We start from the raw sequence: 21,077 nt of genomic DNA on the forward strand, positions 1-21,077 counted from the left end.
AGGGTGAGTTTTGCTAAATGTAAATTACACATCAATAAATATGACTTTTTAAAAACTTCTCTGGCATCTAAATGACCTTCCCAATGAAATCTATGGCAAAGCAGTTTTGGATCAGTGTTGAATGATTTCCTGAGGGGTTAAAAATGGCAAAACATCAAAATCATTTTGGGGATAGTCAAGTAAGTAACTCGTGCACACAATAAATACCCAAGTAAAATGGAATCAAAAGGTTTATGTTGGCTTACTCATTGAGGATATAAAATTTCTCTATGGATATTTCAAGCAACAACACATACTCTGGTCTTGACAGCTGAATTTTTTTTAAGTCAGCTGCCAGGCACTTTGCCCTCAGTTTCGACAGTCCATTCTAGTGGCCACATGGTGGCAGAACACAGGAGTGTGTAATTTCTGTTACCTTTCTATGCCCTATAACTGGGTTCGCACTGCTTTTGGGTTCTTCGTAGCTTTGTTTTTCCACTCCGTGTCCTAAGAAAATTTAAAATGGCTTCAACCAACGCCAGCCTGGGAGTTCGAGCAATTTGGTGAGGTTTTAGCTGCTGAGTAACTGGGCTTGGGTTGATTTCAAAGCTTGATGCATCAGCCACATGGTTTCCTCCTGAAAAAAATCAGCCTGAACTCAGGATATTCAAGGATGCTTTCGCAAGGAAGGGTGGACCAAGTTTGGTTGTGAGTCATTGTTCTCTACTGTAGGTAATAAGTAGGTCTTTTTTTTTTTTTTTTTTTTTAATAAGTCTAACCACAAAGCCTGTTGAACCCTGCCCTGTGACCATGTGTTCTGATGGCTGCATGATGCCATCTTGCCGCAGGCGCAAGCAACCCCCTTAAGATGCCTCTCTGCTTCTGGGTTGGATATGTACCCTGGTCCATCTCCCCCAATCCCCTTATACTGTTGCCTGATACCTTGGTTAAATTAAGTCCAGCAAATGCCAAAAATGGGATTAGGAGTTGGAGCCTGCCCCATGGTCCCGCAGTGTAAGCTTGCCCTCCTGGACATAGCACATTCCCGCATGCTGAGCAGAGCTAAGGTGAGACTGGGATGATGCCAATAGGACTATTCAACTACTTGTCATTTTGTGCCCAGGTACCATGAGAAGTGAAGCAGATTTGGAGTTGAATGAAATGTTTCCAAAGAGGGTTTATTAATTCTGAGTGAGGAGGTTGGGCTTACAGAGAACCTTTATGACTATAAAAGAAAATGTGATTGCAATGTGACTTTATGCTAATGGTTATGATTTCATTGAAAATGTAAAGTCTTAAGAACTCCAGTTACTATCTTCCCCAGATGTGACTTGCCCAGTACCATGGTTATGCTCTTGCTCATGTTGGTTCAGGTAGATTGAGTCACATAATTAGAGGTCAAGAATGGGCATATCCCATTTTTGACAGAGGTACTCAACAGTATTAAGACCTGACTAAAAATAGTTTATGGTTCTTAAAAAGCAAGCGAAACTCTGTAGTTCAAGTGACTATTCCAAACTAAAATAAGTATTTTTTTTAAAGATTTTATTTATTTTTTAAATAGAGACAGCAAGAGAGGGAACATAAGCAGGGGGAGTGGAAGAGGGAAAAGCCCAAGCTGAAGGCAGACACTTAACTGAGCCACCCACAATTAATGGCTGAGCCAGTCCTTAAAATAAGTATTTTTGAGGTTTGTAAAACCTTAAAATTTCATAATTTGGTAAATATTCACTCTATTTGTTTCTCTTGTGTGTTAAGTCCTGTGATAGACAACTCCTGCCTGTACAGCACTTGCGTGGTGTGACTTACACATATCACTAATGTAAGATGAAGCCAGGGACAGAATATGCCTCCATCAACTTCTGTTAGAAGGAGTAACTTCACTTAGTATCTGAGTCTGTACATGAAAGATCCAGTTGTTAGGACAAACTCTGAAGAGATTATTTTTACACACACACACACCATCACTACTGCATTCCCAGGATGATTTAGGGTCTCTAACAAACAGTAAACAATACAATAATGACAAGAGGGGATAAAATCTCAGCAAGAGGAGAGCAGGATTATAAAACCAAGCCATTAGGCCTCGTGCATTAGGCTCTTGCCAATTTGGCTCTGAGCCTCCTGGGAGCTGACAAAAAGAGCCTGTTGGCAAATTTGTCATTAGGCCCTTGAATATGAATTTAAAATGGAAAAGGAGGAGGAAGTGGGATAATTTGCATTCTCAGCACCCTGGAACCTAAGTGGAAAGAAGTTTTTTTTCCCCCTTCATGATCTCAAGCACCTTGAAGGAAGAAGTAGTACAGAAAAGGTGTCCATATGACTAAACAAGGACCTAAAGATCATGGAAACTGATAGACTTGACGCAGAATAGTATGGTTGGTCTTCCAGTGACCCCAGCTCATTATCAAGGCAAAGGGATATCACCTCTTGAGAAAAAAGCCATGTTGAGATTGTGTAAACAAACACCAGATATGTGTTTGAAAGGTTTATTTTCATTTTGCACTCAAAGTTTGTCTTTCCAAAATTTACCACATATTCATGAACTGAAGAACTCTGATTCCAATATTATATTATCACAATCTGGGACTATGCAACCATGACTAGAGGGCCCCCAAGTGGAGCTTATCTACACTGCAAGGGGCCAATTTCTTGTACTCTCCACCACTGCCATCTGCATTTTCAGCGGGACAGCTCCACATAAATCTGTTGCAGAGATAAAGAGATAAAGTCCAGTCAAATCAGTTTGATCTATGTCATAATGATTTGTTTCTAGGAGAGAGCCTGATACCATTCATTTTCCCTTGGACAAATACCCTAGCAAGTTACCTCCATGCAGAACAGAGTGTTGGGGCCGATTCCATGTTAAAACCTATTAAACCCTTAGGGCCTGCCTGGGCCTGCTTAGCCAGAGTGACTCCATGTTGCCAAGATAGACATTTTGTTGTTTAATAAATGCCTCAGCAGTTACTGATACCGGTTCCAGGTAACCGTTGCTAAAACACACAGGTAGAAGACATCCAATCAGCCAAAGCCACATATGTAGATGTCTGCGATTGTGGCCTATAAAAACTAGTCTCTAAGACCAAGGAACGTCGCTCTCTTCGGAGCCGGCCCTGGCCTGTCAGTTTGACTTCTAATGCTTGGCATAGAATAAGGCTTTGTGGAACTTTGTCTCAGTCTCGTTCCTTTGATAACAGACCCAACATAGAGCACACTATCATTTACAGACCTTCTCCAGTAGAGAAATATGTGCAACTTTGGGAATCATCATAGGGTCAAACTGCACTCCTAAACACAGTAGGCACTGACCACAAGTCACTGGAGCACTTGAAACCTGGCTACTCCAAACCAACATGCACTGCAGTGTAAAAAATACCCGCTTTGAAAGAATTAATATAAACAAAGAATGGAAATATCTCAATTTTATACTGACCATATATTAGATAATATTTTGGATACTGGGTTAAAAGAAATATGAAAGTTATATAAATGCAATTTGCATCATATTTCTGTTGGGCAGTACTAATCTAAAACAAGAATCAAAATATTCATGGAAACAGGCAGATAGTGGTTCCAATCCACAGAGTGTTGCCATCCTACTATAGGACCTGAAGGAGAAGCAAGAGTTAAATTAGATTAGCACTCACAATACAGCATTCCCAGGTAAACAGCTCTTCTTTTCAGGATGCTTAGGAGACCTGACACAAATTCTACCCTCAAGCAACTAGCACTTCTGGAGATTGTAAATAAAAGGCTTCAGGGGGTACCTGAGTGGCTCAGTCGTTGGCATCTGCCTCCAGCTCCGGTCATGATCCCAGGGTCCTTGGATCCAGCCCCACATCAGGCTCCCTGCTCAGCAGGAAGCTTGCTTCTGCCTCTCCCACTCTCCCTGCTTGTGTTCCTTCTCTTGCTGTGTATCTCTGTGTCAAGTAAATAAATAAAATCTTTCTTTAAAAATAAATAAATACAAATAAAATAAAAGGCTTCAGGATGTATTTATTAAACACTCTCTTGTTTTAAGACTATGTGCAAGTACTTGTGTGTTCATTAGAAGGATCAGGGACCAAAGGACTTGGTATTGCTACATCTCATCAAAATATAGCCTCCTTAGTGAAGAATCCATATGAAAAACAGTTCTGGTTTCCTGACCTAGTTAGTTTGGGGTGTATGTGTGTGCGTCTGTAGTAATCTGTCTTTCACATTCAATGGAAGGTAAAGACTGGGGAGGTGGCACCATAAGTATTACCAGAACTTAAATTAAAAACAATTTTTAAAAACTACCTTATGTTAAGCAAAATGTTCCACAACATTCTTCCTTTCCCTCATTTCACTTAGGTCTAAAAAGCAGGTCCGTGTAAAATCCCCTTTTGTAGCTTCCTTACTACTAATAATGACTTTTTATCATTTTGTCTTTTTAAAAAATTATTTATTTTAATTCAATTTGGTTAACATATAGTGTATTATTAGTTCCAGAGGTAGAGTTTAGTGATTCACCAGTTGCATATAACACCCCGTACCCATTACATCAAGTGCCCTCCTTAGTGTCCATCATCCCAGTTACCCCATATCGTCTCCAGCAACTCTATTTGTTCCTTATAGTTAAGAGTCTATTATTTGCCTCCCTCCTTGCTTTTATCTTATTTTTCTTTCCCATCCCCTATGTTCATCTGTTTCTTAAATTCCACATATGAGTGAAATCGTATGGTATATGTCATTCTCTGACTGACTTATTTTCCTTAACATAATGCCATCTAGTTCCAGCCACATAGTTGTAAATGGCAAGATTTCATTCTTTTTGATGGCTAATACTCCCATACTCCCTGAATTGTTAATTTTAGCTATTCTTACAGGTGTGAGGTGGTGTCTCATTGTGGTTTTCATTTGTGTTTTCCTGATGCCAAGTGATGTTGAGCATTTTTTCATTTGTCTTTTGGCCATCTGGATCTTCTTTGGAGACATGTCTGGTCAATCTTCTCCCCATTTCTTTTTTTTTTTTTTTTTAAAGATTTTATTTATTTATTTGACAGAGAGAGATCACAAGTAGGCAGAGAGTCAGGCAGAGAGAGAGAGAGGAGGAAGCAGGCTCCCTGCTGAGCAGAGAGCCCGATGCGGGACTCGATCCCAGGACCCTGAGATCATGACCTGAGCCAAAGGCAGCGGCTTAACCCACTGAGCCACCCAGGCGCCCCGTCTTCTCCCCATTTCTTGACTGGATTTTTTGTTTTGTTTTTTGGGTGTTGAGTTTGATAATTTCTTTCTTTCTTTTTTTTTTTTTTAAAGATTTTATTTATTTATTTGACAGAGAGAGATCACAAGCAGGCAGAGAGGCAGGCAGAGAGAGAGGAAGGGAAGCAGGCCCCCTGCCGAGCAGAGAGCCCCATGCGGGACTCGATCCCAGGACCTTGAGATCATGACCTGAGCCGAAGGCAGTGGCTTAACCCACTGAGCCACCCAGGCGCCCCAAGTTTGATAATTTCTTTAAAGATCTTGGATACTAGCCCTTTATCTGATAAGATATTTGCAAATATCTTCTCCCATTCTCTTGGTTGCCTTTTAGTTTTGTTGACTGTTTCCTTTGTCATGCAAAGGTTCTTTATCTTCGTGAAGCCACAGTAGATCATTTTTGCTTTTGTTTCTCTTGCCTTTGAGACTGTCTAGCAAGAAACTGCTGAGGCTGAGGTCACAGAGGTTGCTGCCTATGTTCTCCTCTAGGATTTTGAAGGATTCCTGTCTCACATTTAGGGCTTTCATCCATTTTGAGTTTATTTTTGTGTCTGGTGTAAGAAAGTGGTTCAGTATCATTGTTCTCCATGTGGGGCTGTCCAATTTCCCCAACACCATTTGTTGAAGATACTTTTTCCATTGGACATTCTTTCCTGCTTTGTCGAAGATTAGTTGACCATAGAGTTGAGGTTTATCATTTTGTTTTTGAACAGTAAGTGGTGGATTTTTCCCTTAGTTTTTACATTTCTCTTAAGCAGTGATTCTTTAGAGGGTATGGGGTATTGGAGGCCATTTTGCTATCCTTGAGGGACCTTTGTATTCTCTGAACACACTGGATTCTCACAGTTGGGTGGGTGTGGGGTGTTACTGGCCTTTTGAGAGCAGAGGTCAGGGATGCTGCAAAATACCCCCAATCCAAAGGCACAGGGCACTCCCACTCCAAAGGCTTATCTAACCCCAAATGCTAGTAGTGCAGAGGGTTAGGAACTCGGTCTTAGAAAATGCTATTCCTAACAATGCCCACCTGTGAAGGTGGTACAGAGTATGACCAGGCCAGTCCCAAACCATGACTTACCCACACACAGGCTTTGAGGCCTGCAGAGGCTTATTCACTAGCGTTGTTGTTTTCTCTGCCATGTGAACTTATTTATCACAGCACTTACAAAATAGTAGTTCATTATTATCTTAAGGACGGAGCTGTATGTATATGGATTTTCTTCTAGGCCTCTCAAAATTCTAGTTTTAACATTGATTATAAGTGGCCAGAAACTCAAAATCTTCTCATCACAAACTTGTGGCTTGCTTTTTCTTTTTTCTTTCTTTCTTCTTTTTTAAAGATTCATTTATTTTAGAGAGAGAAAGAGTATGTGTGCAGGGAGCGGTGTGGCAGGGGCAGATAGTCTTAAGCAGACTCTGCTGAGCCCAGAGCCTGACACAGGGCTCAAACATATAACCCATAAGACCATGGCCTGAACCGAAACCAAGAGTAAGATGTCCAACAAACTTCACTACCCAGGTGCCCTAAATCTGTGGTTTTCTTAACCAGAGTTGGTCGAACTGCAAGTCTTCACTCGATCAGAAGGCAGAGTGAGGCAGAACTTGCCCAAGTCTGTTGGGGGTCTATCAGATCCCTAACCAAGCCTTTGAATCCATAAATCACCCCAAAATGATTACAATTATCTACTTCTGTGAGAAATAACTCAAGACTTCTTGAGGAGCCCTTAACACGTCAAAAGAACATTCTCAATTCACCTGTAAAACAAAAACCCATATCCAAGGAATTGATATCAAACATCACTGACCATGCTCCACCCTCTCTAATTTTAACCTTGACCAAAATATTCTGTCTAATGTTAGAACCCAGAGAACAAAAAAACCTGAAACCACTGAATTACTCTCCTGGCAAAAGTGAAGCAAGACCCTTTAAGTTGTCTGGGGTGGAATCTGGGTTCAGTTGATGAGCCTGCTATAAGCCAGAGCCCTTTCAAATTACCTGTTACTGTAAAGACGCATTCAACACAGTTACTGTGAGATGGAACAGCAGAACAAGGCTCCCAGTAGCAATATGGGGCAAAGGCTGCGGACACTCCATGCAAGATGGGGCCGGGGTTACTGGAGCTCTGAGCAGTCAGAGGTGACTACCTATCAGATTCAAGTGCCCTCCTTTGCTGACTTTGGAGAACAGCCATTTGTAATCTGATACTTTCTCACATAAAAGAAACACAGCATGTGCCCTGTGGCTACAGACAGTACGGAGATGAAGACTAACAGGCCAAACCGCTGAGTCCGCAGGGCCGGTATGACAAGGACAACTTGGATGAGGTCCATGAGGTAGTTCAGGGAGCACTGCGCACGGTTCACAGCCCCTCGCTCTGCCTCTGGAAAGTTCTCCTAAAGAAGCTGGGTCATGGTCAGGTCAAAGGACCAGACACCTACAGGGCAGCAGTGTTGGGCTAGAATAAGTATAAATAGGTATCAGAGACCTTGGTGAGAATTTCAGCTCTTGCACCTAATGGCATTGTCAAGTTGGGTAAATGAAGCTTTCTGGGGCTCAGTTTCCATGTCTGTGAAATGGGAATATTTAAAGAACTACCTTGGGGCACCTGGGTGGCTCAATGGGTTAAAGCCTCTGCCTTTGGCTCAGGTCATGATCCCAGAGTCCTGGGATCAAGTCCCGCAAAGGGCTCTCTGCTTCCTCCTCTCTCTTTGCCTGCTTCTCTGCCTACTTGTGATCTCTGTCTGCCAAATAAATAAATAAAATCTTTAGAGCACTACCTCACTGGAGAATTAGATGAGACAGTGTTGTGAAGTGTGTAGCATCATGCCTGGCCCTCTGTGCATGGTAGTTACTGTCATAATTTGTGGTATTATAAGTTTATAAGTATTTTTTTTTGAGTTACCATCACCACAGCATTACTACCTAGCAATATAACTTCATTCAGGGTGTATTTTTGCCTCCTCTCCAAAAATGTTTAGGACAGAGAGCAGTATCTTGAGCTTCTGATCTGGTTCCAATTCCAGACTCTCTGTTTTTGCTCCCGGTTTAGCACAGCAGGAATTAGCCTCCTCTCTCCCTGTATCCCCCTCTCCACACTTTCAGCCACATAAAGAGGCTCTGTTTATTTCAGAAGACAGAATTATTTCTATATTGAAGGCATAAAGAGGTATTGCTCTTAGATTAAAAAAAAAAAAACCTATGTATCTTGGAGAAAGAGAATGAGAAGTAGGGGCTGAGGGACAGGGAGATAGAATCTCAAGCAGTGTGGAGCCCAGTGTGGGGCTCGATCCCAGGATGCTGAGATCATGACCTCACTAGAAACCAAGAGTCAGATGCTCAACTGACTGCACCACCCACACACCCCTAAAGTTCTTAGATTTTAAAAGGCAAAGTGACTTTCGGGCAATGTGTCAAGTCTTGTTGTCACCAGAGTTCTATCACTTAGGTTCCCTCAAAATGGAAACAATTATTTACTGAGCCAATGCCCAAGATGAGCCTCGCCTGGGGATGCCTGGTGGAAAGCCAAGGCAGGCCACAGGCCACCCATCCTGAGCAGAGGACCAGTCACCACCACCACCAGACTTGACCATGCTGACCATGTCAACGCAAGATATCCTTATGGGCACTGGTGCTTTGGACGTGTGCAATGTCAACAGCACACAACCCCAAGATCATGTATAATTCTGCTGGGGATAAAGATAAAGGGCACCTTCTGGCAGTGGGTGTGTGGGAAATATGCAGTATCCATGCCCCTTGGCATTGTGGTTCTGTGTCACTGCCACACCCACCCTTACACCAGGGTCGTGAAAGCATCGGAAGTATAGCCAAGAGAGAATAATGACGACAACTGGGGATGAGAGTTAATATTCACCCTAGCGGGGCGCCTGGGTGGCTCAGTTGATTAAGCCTCTGCCTTCGGCTCAAGTCATGATCTCGGGGCCCTGAGATCAAGCCCCGCATCAGGCTCTCTGCTCAGCAAGAAGCCTGCTGCCTCCTTTCTCTCTGCCTGCCTCTCTGCCTACTTGTGATCTCTCTCTGTCAAATAAATAAATTTAAAAAAAAACCTCAAAAAAAAAAATTCACCCTAGCAAGGAGCCCCAGTGCTCATGACTTCCCTGATTGGCAGGCATTCTCATTATGACCCTGTCTTACAGAGAAGGAAATGGTGAACAGGGAACTTAGGTTACTTGTCAACATCATTAGGCAGTCTGGCTCCAGGTCCTGAGCTGTCTCCTTCATTAGTGTTCTGTGTCTTTGGAATACTCATCAAGGATCAGCAAAAAGAATTGCTATTGCAGTAGAGAAAAGCAAGAAGCTTGTCATGCTGAATGCTTCTCTGGATTACAGGCATTGCCGATGACATTCTGTGTTCTCCATATGTGACCATTTCATTTGTGTCAGAAAGCGTGGAGGTGGACTTTTCCCTCCTTTTGAACTAAACAGTTTATGATCAGACTGTGAACTGCATAAATCATAAATGGCTAATCTGCTCCCAGTTGCTCATGCAGTTAAAGGCTGGAGTATTAGTCAAATACCCTAATAGAAAATAATCTACCTGTCAGGTACTTCACTTAAAATATTTTAGAAGTGAGATGAATTCCAGATGAAAGAACGTTTCTTTTAGTCATTTAGAATTCAGAGCACAATTTCTCTCTCCTACACACACACTTCATCAGAGGAATAAGGGTCCCAGGCCAACCCATGGTTCTATAACCTCTTGAATCTAGATCTACAAACTCTCATTTATCCTCTCCCAATGTTCCAAAGCTTCTGTGAACCAAGGGGTTCTGGGTCTCCATGACAGAAATAAGGAAAATACTCTTCTACCCCCATGCTCTCACCCCACCGTGCTCCAACAGTGAGAAGGTAGAGCTCTGAGCCCCTAGAGGTCAGGGACCTTGCCAAAGCCCAGGACATAGAGCACAGAGGAGATACACAGGAAGGTTTATTGGAGGAACGAAGAAGATAGATTTGGTTGTTGATCCACACCTCCCACCACTCACCCCCACACTTTCCACTTCCTCCATTTCTGACCTGGGCTTGGGGAATCCACTGGTTCTGAGGCCTCAGGGAGGGGTTTTGAAGGTGGTGACTTTGGATTTGGGGGAGGGAACAAGGCTTGGGTTGAAATCTGATCTCAGGGTTTCCATGTCTCAGAGCAAGGCCCAGATTCTGCCCAGGTTGGGAATCTTAAGGTCTAATCACTGGGGCCAATAAGCTGTTAAAGGATTGCTATTGGCATCACCATTGATTCCAGCATGTCACTGTTGGATTCACCATGCATCAACTGACCAAACTTAAAGCAAACAAACAAACAAACAAAAACTCCAGAAACAATTAAAAACCCTTACTAAATCAGGTAAGTTCTCATTGCTATGGATGAATGACACATAGTTAGTGGCAAAGGTCCAAAACCAAGCTCCTAGGGCAGACAAGCTTGTAGACCTTCAGAGTTAGGCACCTCATCCTGGGAAATTATTTCCGTCCCTTCCCCTAAGCAGCTGAGGAAGGTATGGGCCCCATGGAGCTCTGTCGTCTTTCCTATCTCTCCATCCCAGTTCCATAGAGAAAGGATCCAGGTTAAAATGCTCCTTTAACTTAGATGCCTTCTGTAGCATTGACATGCTTGACTCGTAGGAAGTAACTACTTTCACTTCTCCAAATTTCCATGTCTTCGCATTTTTGCCTTTGTACAATTATCTGTCTAGCCTAGAGTGCTCTTTCTTCATGTCACCTGCTCTGTTTGTTCTTCAGGAATCTCTTAGTTGTGCCTCCCTCTAGGAAGGCTTCTCTAACTCCCCAGACCAGGTTTGGTGTCCCTCTTATACATTCTCAATCTTCTGCCAACCCTTCCCCACCTTGCTCCTCTCACTTTGTATTACTGACAGTTGCTGACTATTTACTCAATGGCCTGCCATCCAGACTCTATGCTCCATGGGGCTAAGCCTTTGTGTGATGAAATGACTCTCTTATCCCCAGTGTCTAGGACAGCTCTTTTCATATAATATGTTCTAGGTGAATGAATGATAAAGACTCACAATGACACCATGATGAGACCATCAAGATTTCTTAGCATAATCTCAGTCTGCAGAATGCCATGTCACACCAGACTCACTACTCCCCGATTCTTGCCAGGATCACACCCAAGAAGAGCAAGACAGTGGAGGTGTAAGGCTCAGGAGGCTTGGGGTCCTGCTTGCCTTCAAAGAAAAAAATGTGCTATTGGTCCAGTGGATAGAAGAGCCATCTGGGAGGAAAGACTGGTTCATGTTTCTTTCAAAGACATAAACATGTACCTGGTTCTCTTTTAGCAACACATGGTTTGAAGAAGAGTTTTTGCTTCATGAAAGTGAGAAAACAGCCACATCAAATGGACTTTCAGAAGCAAAGACAGAAAAGATGCAGAGTATCAGGCAGCCTCCATGGAGCGAGCTGTATACAATCCTGTGGTGACCAAGCCAGAGTGCTCCCTGAGCCTGGGGAAGAGCATGGTACCCATAAGGCCAGATAAAGCTGACAGGGCTGTGAGGAGGCTAAGCAGGGAGACTCCAACCCCTTGGTTGTAGGTGTAGCCAGTGGTGATGCAGTCAAAGCCCAGTACCATCTTGTAGAGGAAGGCCAAGTCCAAGCCCGCTAGGAAGACAGTCTGCCTGGAGTATGCATCCCACCCATCCCAGCATGTGCGCAGCCACCTTCAGGGGTTTGGGAGGCAGAGGGGAAGCCCTGTGGCTCTAGCCTGTGGTCCTTCAAGGTTAGACTTGTGATCCTTGAACCTTCCCAAAGTTTTGGGTTTGCTGATGAATCCATCTGTGGTTTCCTGAGAGTCCATTTCACCTAAAATAAAATCTAATAAGCTTGACATCAGTGCCCTGCCCCAATACCTTCAGCCCATCTCCACCCTCATCTACTTCTCTGTTGAGAAGTTCCTGTGGGTGACAATGGCTTCCTGTCCCGAGCAGCCATGTCTTTTTAACAGAGTCTCTCTCCAGCCCCAGAAACACAAGGGCAGGCTATACTGAATGTGCCCAGGCATCAGACCTCTGGGAACAGCACTTGGTGGAGAAATGCCCTAGGTCCTTGGTGGGACAAATCTGAGGTAAACCCTACACAGTGTCTCACAGGGCCCTAGCAAGACTGAGTGCCAATCGCTGTAACCTGTAGGCCAATACATTCTTTATTGGCTCTTCTCCCTTCCCTGCCTCATTTCCCATCCACCACCCCCCACCCACTGCCATGCTTCCCAGGATCACCTGACAAATAGATTACTTTTCACCCCAAATCTTCCTCTCAAGGATTGCTTTTGAGAGAACCCAAACTAAGACACACAGTGAGGTCAGGAAGGTGGTCACTGACAGGAGAGAAAATACAGCAGAGAGTGAAAGACAAATTTTCATAGGCTTGAAACACGGTAATGAGCTTTTAAAAACAGTGATGGATACTTCCTTTGGTTAGGTTTTGGAAAAAAAAGATAATCATGAAAAGAAAATGATAATAGCATTTGGTCTTCCAGCATGGAATCGGCAATGGCTGTAAGCAGATTTAAAAAGAAAGAAGCCTTTGTGAGAGGCGTTTAGCACAGATGAAGACAAGCTCTGGGGGGGGGGGGACACACACACACACACACACATGCACACACACACACACAAAACAAAAAACATGGGAATCAAAGAGGGCTGTGAAGGAAGGAGAGGGGGTCAGGCCAAACCCACTGTAGGCCAAGAACTAGCTTCTCAGTTGTAGAAAAGAATTCATTGCCAGATCCTCTTTAAAAAAAATAAATAAATAAAAATAATAACAATTACACTGATGAAAAATCAGCCAACACTGACTTGTTTCACTACATGTCAGGGAGTAAAATGGGGCTTTGCAGAGGCGATCTTTTCACCACAGCATTCCAGCCATTGTTACCCCCACTGTACAGACAGTGAGACATGGTCTGAGTCTGACTCTGCCTGGTTATACAGCTAAAAGGGACAGATGGAAAGCTACAGCACAATTTATCCACTTATCTATCTTTCTAACTACTTACCTACCCATCCGTCATCTAAATGCATGTATCTGTCTCTATAAATACACAAATTTTATTCATACAATGAGATCTGGTAGGCTTCAATTGCAGAACAGCTTGCAAGAAAGGATAATTAACTATAAGAAGTCCAGAAAAAGAAACTGATCTCAGAAGCAAGGCCTGAACTCTGCTGTGCCAGGCAAACGGGCAGCACTGTTAGCGGACAGGGAGAGCTCTTCATCTTGAGGTCATATTTATTGGCATGCCCCCCTTCCTCCCATCGCATCCTAATGTTAAGGAATCTCTGTTTTAAAAAACACTACTGAGGGGCATCTGGTGGCTTAGTCTGTTGAACATCTGACTCTTGATCTGAGCTCAGGTTTTGATCTCAGTGTTGTGAGTTCAGCCCCCACATTAGGCTCCAAGCTGGGTGTGGAGCCTACTTAAACAAACAAAGAAACAAAAACAAAACAGGAAAACCCCACTGCAGAGAGCAGAAATGGTTAGTTTATGACACTGTCTTGGCTAAAGAGCAGCCCATACTCTCTGACATGACTGTCTTTCTAACTTAGCATCTTTAAGGAGGAGAACTATGAGTGAGAGAGGAAGAAGAAATTTGCCCCCAGGACCATGAAATAGATTATAGAGGTCAAATACTGCATAGTCCCATGGGAGTGCTACTCACATCAGAGTCTCTCTAAAGCCCCTGGAATGGGGCAGTGTACAACCTGTGTGACTGCACATGATGGCCCCTTCTGCCCACAACAATGAGATCAGCCATATGAACTATATGACCAATGGCACAGTTGGAACCTTCTCATTTTTTCACGGTTTCTAAGGCACATTTGCAGGCAAAATGTAGAAATTAAAATCAGACACAAGCTCTGGAAAGAAGAAATGAAATACTGACATAAAGGCGAAAAAAGGACAATTGCTGTCTCTGAGTTCATCTGACTTTGAATCTTCACAGCCTCCTGTTGCCTTCCTTGGAAGTGCCCCCCTATTTGTTGCTGGGGTTTTACAGCCAATTGGGGAGCTAGCTGATAAACCCTGGACAGAAATAGAAACTCCACAAGAAGTGAAACCAAGTTCTATCCAAGAATGAAACCACAACTGATCACATGAGATGCCCATGCCATCACCTGGCCAACGGACAGGGGAGCAGATATACTGATGATCTGGTTCAGCTGTCAGACCACTGCATTCATCCCCGTAAGTGAGGGGAAGGGAATATTACAACTCAGTGGTTGAGTCCTTCCTTCCTCCTAGTGAATTTAACAGGATCCATTTGCTAGACTGGCTAGCCTTGCAAGGGGTGAACTGTGGTGGAAACAGAAAGCATTCTTTTCAGGCTAACTATGAATTCATCACAGGATTTTTAACCTGAAAGAAGCCTTCAAGATCAGTTCTGTTGAACTTGAACAATTAAGAGATAAATAAACTGAGGACAAGGGGCGCCTGGGTGGCTCAGTGGGTTAAGCCGCTGCCTTCGGCTCAGGTCATGATCTCAGAGTCCTGGGATCGAGTCCCGCATCGGGCTCTCTGCTCGTCAGGGAGCCTGCTTCCCTCTCTCTCTCTCTCTGCCTGCCTCTCCATCTACTTGTGATTTCTCTCTGTCAAATAAATAAATAAAATCTTTAAAAAAATAAATAAATAAATAAATAAACTGAGGACAAGGTTACTTGGAGCTAATTATTCTAACTCCTGTCTCTTGTCTTCTCTTTTCTGTCACATCCCGCTATCCTAACAACAATAACAATGATATTAACTAGTCATAATGTTATCATGGCTAACATGTTGATGAGGGGGAGGAGGATGAAGGACAGAACTAGTTGAAAACTACCTAGTGCCAAGGTGCCTAGTTCTAAGCCATCTCCATATATCCGACTCACTGACCCACCACAACGACTCTAAGAGACTGACAGTAGATTCCTTTTATGAATTAAGAAGTAGAGGCACAAAGAGGTGCGTTTATTTGCTCAGGGTCACAGAGAAGGTAAGGCAGGAGCTGAGATTCAAATCCAGGTAGGCTGACCCCAAAGCTCACTCTCTCAACTGTTCCAACATTGCTGAAGAACATATTTGCAGGATCACTTAAAAAAATCATAGTGAGTTTCAAAACAGAATCTATATTTTATTTTAGATTTCTTTAAAAGCAATTAACAAAGGCTAGGAAGATTTTCTTTTACCTAGAGATAGAGGACACTTTCAACACATGTTAACTAGCTTTTATCCACAGAGCTGTTTTATTTTGGGTAGTGTTATTTAAACCATAGGACATCCAAATAAGTGTAGTTTAAGAGAAGACATGATTATAAGGGGTTTCTACTATTTGTTAAGGAGTATATTTTAATAGACTTCCCCGTGATAGCTTCCTTTATCTTGGCTACCAACTCATGAACGTTTTCTAGCAGAGACTACCAATTCCACAAATATAGGGTTGGACAAGATCTCCAGTTTTTAAAGTTGGCAATTTGAATATATCACAACGTGAATGATCCAAGTTTTATAAATGAAGAAAAAACAAAGAAGATGCCAGATTCCTCCATTTAGCGCCATTGTTGAAAAAAATTCTACCTCACACTATCTGTGATAAGTGATAATCCATAGTCACGTTTGCAGATACATTTTTTACAGGGAAAGTAGAAGCTTATCATTGGCCAGAATTAAGAAATCTTTTAATTCACTTATGTTGCAAGTCTAACATTGCCATGGAACTTCTGTACCATGTTCTGAAAGTGCAAGTTATTTATCTTTTTGATAACAGCAACGTCATCCATTTTTTCCTGTGTATAGATGTAGGGCTGAGTGCTTTACAAATCCTGTATCTCACAGAATTCTTCAAACTGAGCAGGCATGGGTGACTCAGTCCATTAAGCATCTGCCTCTGGCTCAAGTCATGATGCCAGAGTCTTGGGATCGAGTCCCACATTGGGCTCCCTGCTCAGCAGGGAGTCTGCTTCTCCCTTTGCCCTCCCCCCACCCCCCCATGCGCATGCTCTCAAATAAATAAATAAATAAATAAAATCTTTTAAAATATATATATATATGGTCAAAGGACCAACTTTACGTAAGTTAGCTTTTCCAAAGGCATGGCTTCAGACAATGTCTTCCCAAGCCTCCTAGCTGGAATGAAATGTTGATGAGCAATCAAAATAGGAAAAACTTGAAAAATCTTACATTCTTAAAAAAAAATCCTACATCCTTACTTGCTATAAGAGGGTTAATAAGATATTAAAGCCAAATGCTAAAAATAGTCTACATTTGAATGACTAAGTCTCCAGATACTAGTTCCTAATTTAGATTACTTGGTACAAAAGATATCTTTTACACATAGAAACTGCCTTTAATTAAAAAAAAAAAAAACAACACAAGTATATTATACATAGGTAATATCAGAGTATTAAAAAGAAAGTGTATTTTCAGAAGTTTAATATTAAAAATCTGTGATGGGCAAGAATCTAAAAACTACAATGTCTTAAATATAATACTGAGGAAGGGTACAAAGCTGTATGTGCTTTTTCTAGTTTTTTAAAAGTTATGCTCTCTATTAAGCTTCTATCTGCATTTTATTTCACTAAATAAATCAAAAAAGCTAGTAAGATCATAAATTTCCTTATAAGTATGTGCCATAGTTAAGAACATTACCTTTGTTTCTTGGTTCCCTGCCAATCCAATCACCAATTAAGACCTCAAATATTAACACAGAGCCAGTACCACTAAGCCAAATATTGTTGTTAGAAGAAGACTGTGTCCATATAATTCTATCAGGAACACAGAAATGGCAAAGCGCCACATTCCATCCCCCTGCAAGGTGAAGAAGCAGAGCATGTTTTAATTATTAACCTAAAAGATGGAACAAACCTAAAATCCAGGAAGATGCCTTTCTCCCAAAGGACATGTAGCATGCAGGATGTAGAATCTGAATGTCAAAATTCTACATTTATGCAGTGCAGCTGCAACATTTTTACAATGCAATGTAATTATATTTTAAAAAGCCGGACAGAATATATTTTAAAATCTTAAAAGCTTCAAAGAGCCAAGAATCCCATGACAAAATATCAGATAAATACTTCTGAGAACAGGATAGCCCCAAGAAGCAAGCCCAGGTCACGCTGAGACATCTGCTGACTCCAAAGAATGAACTGTAAAATCTGTAAGATCTGCAGTTTAGGTCATATCAGAAAGTCAGATGCTAGAAATCCATGCCCATCAAAGATGAAACAGACAAAATAGTTCCCGCTTTAAGCTGAGATCCTGTACAACTCTACCGCAAGGGTAAGACAGGGTAAACCACAAGTAAGCCAACCTGTGTCTGGACTTGTAGTCCAGCCTTACCTCATCAGGATAGCCCAGGAAATCACAATCCTTGAACTTGGATTAAACTGGTCCCAAATGGCTGGTGCCCACCATGTACCTGGTAAAAGTTAAAATCTTCTCTAAAGAAAGACACTATCATCTTAGGCTTCAAAATTTTTAAATACAATGCCCATTTTTTGAAACAGCTTCAGGAGAAGAGGTGTTATTTCTTCTTTGAAAGTTTGGCAGAATTCCCCAGGGAATCTGTCAGGCTCTTGTTTTTTGGGAGGTTTTTGATCACCGCTTCAATCTCGTTACTAGATATCGGTCTATTCAAGTTGTCAATTTCTTCCTGCTTCAATTTTGGGAGTTTATAGTTTTCCAGGAATGCATCCATTTCATCTAGGTTGCTTAGCTTATTGGCATATAATTGTTGATAATAACTTCTGATGATTGTTTCTACTTCCTTGGTGTTAGTTGTGATCTCTCCCTTTTCATTCATAATTTTATGAATTTCTCTCTTTTCTTTTGGATTAGTGTGACCAATGGTTTGTCGATCTTACTGATTCTTTCAAAAAACCAGCTTCTAGTTTCATTGATACGTTCTACTTTATCTCTGGTTTCTACCTCATTGATCTCAGCTCTAATCTTGATTATTTCCCTTCTTATGTGTGGAGTTGGTTTGATTTGTTGTTGATTCTCCAGCTGTAGAGACAGCTGCTGTGTTCTGGATTTTTCAATTTTTTTGAGGGAGGCTTGGATGGCTATGTATTTCTCCCTTAGGACCGCCTTTGCTGTATCCCATAGGTTTTGGACTGAAGTGTCTTCATTCTCATGGAAAACTTCCAGACTCTTTCTATGAAGCCAGCATTACCCTGATCCCCAAACTAGGCAAAGACCCTACCAATTTCAGACCAATATCACTGATGAATATGGATGCTAAGATTCTCAACAAGATCCTAGCAAAGAGGATCCAACAGCACATTCAAAAGATTATCCACCATGACCAGGTGGGATTCATCCCTGGGCTACAAGGATGGTTCAACATTTGCAAATCAATCAATGTGATAGAACAAATTAATATGAGAAGAGAGAAGAACCACATGGTCCTCTCAATCGATGCAGAAAAAGCATTTGACAAAATCCAGCATCCGTTCCTGATTAAAACGCTTCAAAGTATAGGGATAGAGGAAACATTCCTCAACTTCATCAAATCTATTTATTAAAGACCCACAGCAAATATAATCCTCAATGGGAAAAAGCTTGCAGCCTTCCCATTGAGATCAGGAACACGACAAGGATGCCCACTCTCACCACTCTTGTTCAGCATAGTATTAGAAGTCCTAGCAACAGCAATCAGAAAACAAAGAGAAATAAAAGGTATCCAAATTGGCAATGAAGAAGTAAAACTCTCTCTTTGCAGATGACATGATTCTTTATATGGAAAACCCAAAAGACTCCTCTCCCAAACTATTAGAACTCATACAGCAATTCAGCAACGTGGCAGTATACAAAGTCAATGTACAGAGATCAGTGGCTTTCTTATACACTAACAATGAAAATACAGAAAGGGAAATTAGAGAATTGATTCCATTTACTATAGCACCAAGAACCATAAGATACCTGGGAATAAACCTAACCAAAGAGGTAAAGGATCTGTATTCGAGGAACTACAGAACACTCAGAAAGAAACTGAAGAAGACACAAAAAGATGGAAGACCATTCATTCCATGCCCTTGGATTGGAAGAATAAACATTGTTAAAATGTCTATACTGCCTAGAGCAATCTATACTTTTAATGCCATTCCGATCAAAATTCCACCGGTATTCTTCAAAGAGCTGGAGCAAATAATCCAAAAATTTGTATGGAACCAGAAGAGACTCTGAATCACTAAAGAAATGTTGAAAAACATTTTTACCCTTATTTTTCAATATATATAAGTTTTTCTTTCTTTAAAATTTTGGGAGGCAGTTTCTTCTAACAGACCAATATACACCCAAAATCATGTGTTTATGTATATATTTGTGTGTGTATATATATATAATATAACTTATTATATATATGTAAATATAAATGTATTTTTTCCTCCTTTCTTCTCCCCCTGGTTTCGGGTCTCTTCTGATTTAGTTAGTGCATATTTTTCTGGCGTCATTTCTACCTTTTAGTATTTTGTTCTCTCATTTATCTATTCTTATCTGGAAAAAAATGACAAGGCAGAAAAACTCACCACAAAAGAAGAACAAAAGGCAGTACCAATGGCCAGGGACCTAATCAATATGAACACTAGTATTATGTCAGAACTAGAGTTCAGAATGACGATTATCAAGGTGCTAGCTGGGCTTGAAAAAAGCATGGAAGAGACTAGAGAATCCCTTTCTGAAGAAATAAAATCCCTTTCTAGAGAAATAAAAGAAATAAAATCTAACCAAGTTGAAATTTAAAAACTATTAATCAGGTACAATAAAAAATGGAGGTTTTTACTGCAAGGATAAATGAGGCAGAAGAGAGATAGTGATATAGAAGACCAAATGATGGAGAATAAAGAAGCTGAGAAAAAGAGAGATAAACAACTACTGGACCACAAGAGGAGAATTCGAGAGATAAGTGATAACATAAGATTAAACAATATTAGAGTAATTGGGATTCCAGAATAAGAAAGAGAGAGAGGGGCAGAAGGTATATTGGAGCAAATTATAGTAGAGAATTTCCCTAATATAGGGAAGGAAACAAGCATCAAAATACAGGAGGCACAGAAAACACCCCTCAAAATCAATAAGAATAGGTCCACACCATGTCATCTAATAGTAAAACTTACAAGTCTCAGTGACAAAGAGAAAATCCTGAAAGTAGCTCAGGACAAGAGGTCTGTAACATACAAAAGTAGAAATATTAGATTGGCAGCAGACCTATCCACAGAGACCTGGCAGGCCAGAAAGAACTGGTATGATATATTCAGGGCACTAAATGAGAAAAATAGGCAGCCAAGAATATTATATCCAGCTACAAACTAGAAGGAAACTAGAAGGAGAGATAAAAACTTCCAGGACAAACAAGAACTAAAAGAATTTGCAGACACCAAACCAGCCCTACAGGAAATACTGAAAAGGATCTGAAAAGCAAAGAGAGAGCCTAAAAGTAAAGACCAGAAAGGAGCAGAGACAATATACAGTAACAATCATCTTACAGGCAATACAATGGCACTAAACTTATTATCTTTCCATAGTTAACCTGAATGTAAATGGGATAAATGCCCCAATCCAAAGACACAGGGTATCAGAATGGATAAAAAAACAAGACCCATCAATATGCTGTCTGTAAGACATTGCAGACTGTCTCATTTTAGACCTAAGACACCTCCAGATTTAAAGTGAGGGGGTAGAAAACCATCTACCATGCTAATGGACATCAAAAGAAAGCTGAGGTGGTAATCCTTATATCAGATAAATTATATTTTAAGCCAAAGACTATAATAAGAGATGAGGAAGGACACTATCTCATACTTAAAGGGTCTGTCCAACAAGAAGATCTAACAATGTTAAATATCTATGGCCCTAATATGGGAGCAG

The sequence above is a fragment of the Mustela putorius genome, unplaced genomic scaffold, assembly GCF_011764305.1.
Source record: "Mustela putorius furo isolate JIRA1106 unplaced genomic scaffold, ASM1176430v1.1 tig00003845_pilon_pilon_pilon, whole genome shotgun sequence".
NCBI lineage: Eukaryota > Metazoa > Chordata > Mammalia > Carnivora > Mustelidae > Mustela > Mustela putorius.